Genomic DNA, 9765 nt, shown 5'->3' on the forward strand with positions numbered 1-9765 from the left:
GGGTCATTTGATTTCAAATAAGATTTATTCCAAAATTATGGTTATGGTTCGAAATTAAAATAAGATTATGATGTCAAGATTGTAATGATCTAAATCCAATATATGGTAGATAATGTCACAATTACAATCCGAAAAGTCAAATAAGATCCGCAATTTAAAATTCCATTATATAAATTTTGAGAAGAAAAAAAAATACTTAGAAACATTTGAGAAGTTGCCTAAAAATATTCCTACGTGTTAATTGTTGACCAAAATTGGTCAATGAATAATATTATACTCATAATATATCTTCCATTCTACAAAGTACAAACACCCTTTTGAATTTTCATCAATATTTATTTGTTCAAAGCGGATTAGATGTTAATACATAATAATTAATTAGATGATGCCAAAGTCGAATAAAAAAGGTTTATGAAAAATAACTATTATGCATGCGACATGCAACACTCACGTTAGAGTACTCAACTCATTTATAATATACTATTTAAATGCTCATTTTTATGTCGAGTAAACAAATAGTGTGTATATACTCGATGAAATTGGTGGGGTGCGTTCAACAGAGGGGAACCCGTGTGTATATATATATATATATGAGGGTGCATGTAAGGCCGTTAACTTATGTATATATGTGTATATATAGCTTGAGATATTAGATATATTTCATTAGGCATTGTAAGAACACTGAAACTAATTAGTACATTGATTTAAACCCTGCGTCCATCCTCATTTTTAGATGATAGGAGGAGAATCTTAAAAATCGTTGGTGGTGTACAATCATCTGCAAATTTTGTGTTCGCCTCCGACGTTCAAGTTAATTCAAATAGTCAATAAGGAGAAGTAATAACTAATTCAGGAAGACTAAAATGAGAGAAGAATTTGTATAATAATTTTTCTATGGATTTGAATTTAATCTTCGATAATTTTCATTTAATTCATTAATCACCATATCACGTTCTTGAATCAATAAATATTTCACTGAGCATTGCTCTTTTCCTTTGTTGTTTTTGTGTTCAACATGGGCAGATAGAGCTGTCAAAATGGGCTTAGACAGTGAGGTCGGCCCCATCTGACCTTTGAATTAAGTAGGGCTGGGCTAAAAACATTCAACCTATTTAGGAACAAGGCTTTTTAGCTCAACCTTATTTGGCCTGCCAGCCTCATATGTTCAACTCGCGAGCCTCAGAGGCCAGTCCGTGGGTCGTGAATTTTAAAAATATTTATTATATATATTTTAAGTAGTATTTTATTTTATCAAATCTTCAACAACTGGGCAATTGAAATTATTATAACTATGAATCTTTGACATCTTTTACTTTTGTATTTATGCCTAATTTTTTGTTTCTCCTTTCTTATTTAGTTTATGAAAAAAATAATCATGTAATGTATATTGTTCTGATGAATTCTACGAATGTTGACTGTTGTATCTTGCATATTTTGTTATTTTGTAAGTATTCCACTAAAATGTGTACAACTCATGGACATGTGAATTTTTGGCGTATTAGTGTTTCGTTTATCAATGTTCAATAGTTTTTCTAAAAGGCCAATGTTGTCCATCTTTTAATTGAAGGGTCAATCTGTCCCAACCCGTAGTCCGCTTAACACTGAGTTGGGCTGCTATTTTATAGATCTTTTAGTTAAAAGGATTAGCATGTCCTAACTCATTTAACTCACTAGCCCTTTAGTTGACTAAAAGATGGGCAGTGGTAGTTTGTTGGCTTAATATATATATATATATATATATATATATATATATATATAATTAAAGTTAAATTTTTTATTTTATTTTAAATAGTATGGCCAACTTTTTTAGTAATGAGAAAATGTTGTAATGTAGTAAGGTAACCCATGCCAAACAGTGGATTACTATCTTTTTTTTTTCAGGTAATTACTTTATCAATAAAAACAACTTTATTTGCATTCATTACGTAATATTTATTATTCTTTAGGGCCCAAGTCACGTGATTGATATTTGCCTCATTCTTTCTGGTTTTTGATGCCCAATCAACATATTCAATAACGATTTTTTTAAAACAATAATCATTCTTGAGTTGATAATCACTTGTTTGATTAGTTTGAATTTATTTATGTGTGATTTATTTAAAATAACGTTCTCCATTTAGTGTTTTTTCGTTCATTTATGAGATAGTTAGACGGTTGGGATCAAGTTAGCATAATATATATATGCAATCTTCTTTAATTATATGCTTTCGCTTCAATAAGTCGTAAAAGTTTAAACTGTTTCTATTTGAGATTAATGCATATAATTAAAGGAGATGACATATTTTATGTAGTCAATTTAACTAACTAATATACCAAAGAAGTATAGTATTTTTCCGAAATTTAAATCGAAATTGTCTAACTAAAATATTTTATTATGAATTGAGATGTTCAATTAAAATATGACTTAGTGGGAGTGTCTAAATATAATATTAAGTGACTATTTATTAAGCCAAAAATTTATGGACTTTTAGTCAATTCGTGATCAACAAACTACCACCGCCCACCATCTCCCAGCCAAAAACATACTACACATGGCATGGGACATTCACAAAAATAGGTATATATATATATATATATATATATATATATATAATTCATTTGAATTGCAATTTTATGTTTTTAGCTGTTAAGTTGATCAAATGAAATGCATCTCTGCAATATCCAATAAAGGATAGTTGAGGGTGTGCCAACAAATTTTAATATTGATAGCTGGAAAAACAGGAGGAAGAATATATGTATTAACTATTAAGTATAGAAATATTCTTAAATGGTATGCAATTGTTTTAATAAAAAATCATCTAAATTTAATCAAATATTCTGTTAGTGTTATTTTTTAGTCAACTAACAATTGCTTTCTGAGCTTAGTTAAAGTTTCTATCCACAGGGTTAAGTTGTCACATTTATCTCTAACAAATACGATGTAAAAATATTTAATATCTGAATCTCATTTAAGTCTATGAAAGATTAAAATTAAATTATCCAAGGTGAGGATATTGAGATGTTGAATATCTTATCAAACATAAAGATAATCAATATTCAATAACTAAAAGGGTAATACTTAAATTATAATGTCACAAGCGAATACTAATGATAATTCGACTAGTGTTTCTCATTTGAATTTTCCTCTCTTTTATTAATTATGTAAAAATAGTAGTTCAGTACACAAAGCGAGATATTTATGCAAGACTTGAAGAAGAGTCGCACGGTAAAAACTGAGTGATATTAATAATCTATTTTAATGTAATCATTGATGACTAATTCCACAGACTGAATCCATGACTTATGCCCCAAACCCTTAATTATGTAAAAAAGGAATAAAAACAAATAAATTTAGGAAATGCTTAAACAATGAAATTTCATTGAAATAGACCACTTGGAGTTGATTGCAGACGTTGAAAGGCCATAGGACCATATTTACAATTGAAATGGGCCAAATTCTGTAGGAATGATAGTGATCCAAGTGGAATAAGGACCATCATGGCATGTGGGTGGTGGTTGAGAGGCTATTGTAATCAAATCATCAACTTCTTTGTCTCCAATTTACTAATAAAAACGTTTAAATCATCGGATTGAGGATATGGAGATTGAGAATTAGAGTAGAATACTATAAGTAGATAGTTGAGAGTTATTGCATTTGTCTTATCAATGTTAGTATTAGTATTATCTTAATTACTACTTTATTCTCTGATTTTATTACTACATATTGCTTCTTCTACTTCAGTTATTGTATTATTTATTGTTGCTAGTGTTCTTACTGATTTTGATATATTTTATTTGAGTCAAAAGTGTATCGAAAATAATCTTTTTGCTTTCAAAAGATAAGAATAAAATTGCATACACATAATTAGCTCTCTCTGAACTCTACTTATAAAACTATACTAGTATGTTGTTGTAGATTATCCTTATCATTTGTAGGAAATACCTATTTTACTTTCAATATATAAATCTTTCATTTTAAAAAGTATGTCTTATATATAAATATCCTTTGAGTAATCTGATATCGTAATAAATTATCAAATGGTAAAACCAAATTTGTTGGACCCTTCCCTTTTTGTGTCATAGAGAGTGTGGTCCTTTGTGAATTCTAGAACACACAATCTATAGAAAACATGTTTCCTAGTTCCTACACTTTAATTCTTTGAGAACTTGCTTGACCAATCCGATTTTAGCAGGTGTTTGGATGTAAATTTGTTTCTTTTTTTAAAATTAAATTTCAAAATTTATATTTAAATCAAAATATTATTTGGACATGTATTTTATTCGAAAAAGAATTATTAAAGTTTTGTGAACGTAAAGAGAGCTTTCATCGGAAAACTAGTTTGGAAACTTGAAAAACTTGTCTTCAAATGCCAAACGAAAAATCAATCTAATAAACCAAACAATGTTTTGATTTATTTATTAATTAATTTATTTGTAGAGAAAAAGGAAAAAGAGGAAAGCTCTTGTTGGGCTATTGCAGATGAAGCCTTGTGACATTAAGCCCAAATATAGCTAAGCCATGGGTCTACTAAAGCCCAAATCTTCTTGTTGGTTAAAAATTGCACAAATATAGTTTTGAGAAATTACTTTTCTAGATAAAGTGAAATTCATAATTCACATATTGATCAACTTTACAGTGAAAATATTAGACTAGCATCTAATACAATCAAACCTTTTTATAGTTACGGTGTTTGTATGAACATTAATTTCATAACTGCTATAATGAGGTGTTGTTATATATGTGTATTGATATTTGACGTTTAAAACACAAAAACAAATTTAATAATTTTATTTACCAAGAAGGAGGAATGTATTTGTTAATCAATTTAATCAAAATAACAGAAATAGTATGAACATAAAATATGCAAACAACAATAGCCGTTTCTTGTGAATTTATGATCATTACTAATAGATATTATTTAAATACATTTTTTTTTTAATTTTAGATATTCATAAATTTACTGAGTGCATGATCGATTAACATAAATATTTTTAATATTTTATTTTATACATAAAATATTTCTTACAAAATGTTATTACGCAATAGAGTAATTTTAAGTGTTTGGTTACTATAATTAGTCCACTATTTCCTCCAAATATATTATCATGCGCGCATGTGCTTCCGGGCCCCACAACCTAACACCAGCACTACCATCATTTTCTCCTTAAGGGCGTGTTTGGTACGATGGAAAATATATTTTTTATAAAAAATATTTATTTATTTTTAGAATAAATGAGTGGAGTTCTTATTCATTTTCTTGCAATTGATAAATAATTTTTTTAAAAAATATCATCTAAGAATATTAATGCACAATCTAGCAAAATAATATGAAGATAGAATAATATAAGGAGTGAGGATTCAGGGATGACGAGAGGTGGGGGCATCAAATGGGACGGTAAGGGTAAGGGGATACAATCAAAGGTTGAGCCACATGGGTTCAAGGGATTTATACTTCAACGAAAAGTTATAATATATATTTAAGGTAAAAAAAATATTTTTATGTATATATATATATATATATATATATATAATAAACATTGAATCCGTTTCACTTTTTGAAATGTTATTTATGAAACTTGTTTTACCCGACAATTTCTTTGGCTTGTCCTTTTAACATATTATTGAGTCCAAAAGCTTCACCATAAAATACCATCATTCAATGTATTGATACTTCCTACTTCAAACACTGGATCATGGAATAGATAATTAGTTAAACTATCAGTGTAATAAGCAAGCTAATTAAGTGAGATAGTGAATGGGAAACATAGGGTAGTTGCTAACTGATAAGGTTTAGATAAGTAGGATAGCCTAAATATACGATTAATTAGTTGAGCAAGAGGCATCAAGAGTCACAATTAAAAAAATAATTACGAACTTACATTAACCTAATGATAGTACAATCATGAGAAGTCATAAATAACTGTAGTAATATTTTCTCAAAATCTCCCACCCCCCAACCCCCAACCTTTTCTTTTTTTAATTACATTTGGGTTTGATATTATAAGAATTGAATTGAAATTGAATCTAGATAGTAAATTCTGAATCTACATCTATTGGAAAGTTTCAAATATTGCTTTTGAAGTAGTCTGAATGTGATGATGGACTAGTTACACTAACTAATAACTACTACTACAACTGTCAAGCATATCATATAGTATACATTGTCATCAACACCTAACCTTTTTAGCTAGAGATAAATTGCTAGTACTCAAATTTCACATTATTTTGATGATGCACGTGATGTCCAAGTAACTAATAAAGATGCCTAACGTGGTATCGGCCAATTTATATTTGTCCCCGATGAAAATTAAGATAAAACATACTTTTATTTAATGTGGTCTCAAAAATGAAAAATATAACATGACTAAACAAGTATAGAGATAGCATAACGATGACGTGGAGCTCGATTTAATTTTTTTGTCCGTCGACAAGCAATAATTTACTATCTTTACCAGCAATTTTGGAGGTGGAGTCAAAATAAATGGTTAGGTCATGGGGTCAAATAATGAATCCCAAGTGTGACACAAATACTTTTGTTTTAATTAAATCCTTTTCCACCTTTGTTTCTATATATGCATTTAATTAATGTTTTAGGTTTCTTATATAGAGTCATAGAGTCATGTAGGTACAATGACATAATTTAAATGCAATAATTATATTCTATTAATGAGCATTTACTGAAATTAGGAGCATGAATTATTCAAAACCAAATGTGGATTTACTTTCAATTATTCATTGCTAGGATGCGACATTTATATATTGCAGTAAATTCTGTTGTATATATATTTAGCCATTATAGTTTTTTTTGTTAGGCAATTATTTTAAGTTAAAAATAACCTTCTAACTAATTAACATGTGCATTTTAAGCTCCGATAGAATTTAATGGCTTTGATTAAATTTTGTATTTGTGTTAATAAATTCACTCAATATGTATAAATAATTTATAATTCAGAACTCAAAAAATTATCTTTTTTAGAATTCAGAATCCATTAACTTAAAAAATTGGCTTCGCTTCTACTACTTTAAGTCCTTTACGTAAGAAATGTGTTAATTTAAATTATTTTTAAGAACTATATTATCTGTAAATAATTTAGGTTTTGAATAAATTTTTTATATATATCTAGATCAAATCCACTTGTTCAGTATATTAGGTAAATTTTAAAACATAAACACAAAATCAAGATTAAAGATATTGAATTTTATCGAACACGTAAACATAATTGTAACTTTGTCTCCTTATATTGATAAAATAATAATTCATATCTCATTTTCATTTTAAATTTAAAATAGTTGAGCACTCATAATTTAAATTTTTTGAGTATAACTTTTAAATCAAATTAGAAGCGCGCCATTTCATCATTATTTGATATATATTTCAACTAACAAACCGACAACGCATGGATTAAATCTTGACTTATATATAATATATATATAATATTGTCTTTTAACTTTTTATTTACTTTTTTGTAACCATAAAAATGATTATTGTCTTTTCTATAATTTGCGGTTGAAAAAAAAAAAAAAAACAGAAAAAGTGAAGACATTATTTGTCTTGGAGCAAACTGCAGAATTAATCATAAAAAGAGGGCTTTTAAGGGAAAAGGAAGTAAAAAGCAAAAGCTAATTATATTTTTTTTAAAAGTACTAAAAATTAACTTAAGTATTAGGAACTGGATTACGTGTTGATTATAAATTATTTCCTTCGTCTAAAAGAAAGGTATCCATAGCAATTTTTTAAAGAGAAAATGGAAAGGGATTTTTATACGAAATAATTGGACAAATTTATTGTTTATTTTTGTAATCGATAGATATAGATTATACACTTACTGTAGTTATATATTATATATATATTTTTAATTTAATCAATTGTGCAAACGTTGTTTAGGTCAATTCTTTGAAATTATTAAGTTCATGTAAAAACATTGATTAAAAAAGGTAGGAAGTTTCTCAACCTTCATGATTTAGTCACTTTTTATTAGTATGTTTAAATTTATTTATGGAAGATGAGGAAATAATTAATACACGATCGAGGTCACCGTATGATGTTTTAGTTATGAATTTAGGTTATATTATTAATAGTAATCAAGCATAGTTTAAATTATTTATGATATGTTAAATCCTTATACCTCAATGTATAGCTAGTATACGACTTTAAATCCTTATTTCAAAAGGACAAATAAATAATATATTTGCACCAATTTATATTCTCAACCCTTTTACTATTTAATATTTCACATAAACATCTTAAGCGAATTAAAATAAATTAAGTCTTTTAAATGTCACGCACAAAATTGAAAAATGACAAATAACAATAAAGAGAGTTTTAACCATATCTAAAATAAATTCTATCTAATTAAAATATTTAAACCCTAAATTGAATTCATTGATTAAAACATGGTGATAATTAACGTATGTGGCGGCATTTTTTTTTTTTGAGTGCTATTTCTTTTATGAAGGGTCCTTGATGGTGAAGCCTTGTCATTTCTAACGTGGAATGCTATTATATTCTATAGTGTGTGTGTCACCATCCTTTAAATTACCACCTTTTTAGGTCAAAATAAAAATATCATTTTCTATTTTTTTATCTTAAGTTTAATTTAACTATTCGATATTTAAAATTTATTGTTGATCTAATTTAAATTCGAATCAGATATATGCTCTAAAGAGAGTAATGTGTTTGCTATACTAAGAGAGTTTTCATTTGAGTTTTTATTTGATTAAGGTTCACTATTTTCATTATAAATCTTGCGATTTTTAATTAAAAAATTCATCAAAAAAATAGCAATTTTCTTTCTTTTTGTTAATGACCCAATCAAAAGAAGTCAATGATGCAATTTGTACTACATGATTATCACAAGGATATATATGAAATTCATTACAACAATGATTATTCATGTTTAGTGTTTGTTTGTATTTTTGTGGAAAAAATATATTCATTTTATAAGTATGAGTTCATTGTTTAAACGAATAGTAAAAATTACAAATAGGTGAATAAACTTACTGTTTTAAATATGAAAAATTATATATTTTTTATTATTTCATTAAAAAGTCATCCGAAAAATATGTGCTGACAAGCTTAATGACGTTTCAACTAATTTTAAAGCAAAAAAATAGAAAATGTTAAACCCAAGATAATTCATATATATGCCTAAAAAGAATAATATTAAAAGGAGATCAATTTGACTTAATGACAGGCTCCTCTTTAGTCAGAAAAGATAACTCCACCATTATATATTTTATATTATTTTCTGCAAAGACATATATTCTTCCACTAACAAATTATTAAGAAAAATACTATTACTAAACATATAGTCAATAAGTTCAAGAAAAAATGTCTATTTTTTATTACTCACTCTATATCCAATATTTTCGACTAATTTAGATTCGTATATTTTTGAGTTATTTTTTAATATAATATTTTTAATATACATAACATAATATATTTAATAAAATTTTATAAACTAAAATTTGGAGAGGATAAAGTGTACGTAGTCCTTCCCCCTACCTTTTCGAGATAGAGAAATTATTTCGAAAAGATTGTTGACTCAAGTGAAGCAAATTAAAATAGTAATAAAACAAAAAAACGATAGTGAAAAAATTTATAATAACTAATAAAAAAATAGTGCAGAGTATATATAAAAGGAACCGTAACATCAACAATAAAGTGTGATCACATAAATATAGTACACAAGAAATAATAAAAAATATCAAAAACCAAAAACTACATAAAATCTCTAATTAAAAATATAAAAATTTCAACCATACCTACGATCCATATCGTCGTA

The sequence above is a fragment of the Solanum dulcamara genome, chromosome 5 (assembly GCF_947179165.1).
Source record: "Solanum dulcamara chromosome 5, daSolDulc1.2, whole genome shotgun sequence".
NCBI lineage: Eukaryota > Viridiplantae > Streptophyta > Magnoliopsida > Solanales > Solanaceae > Solanum > Solanum dulcamara.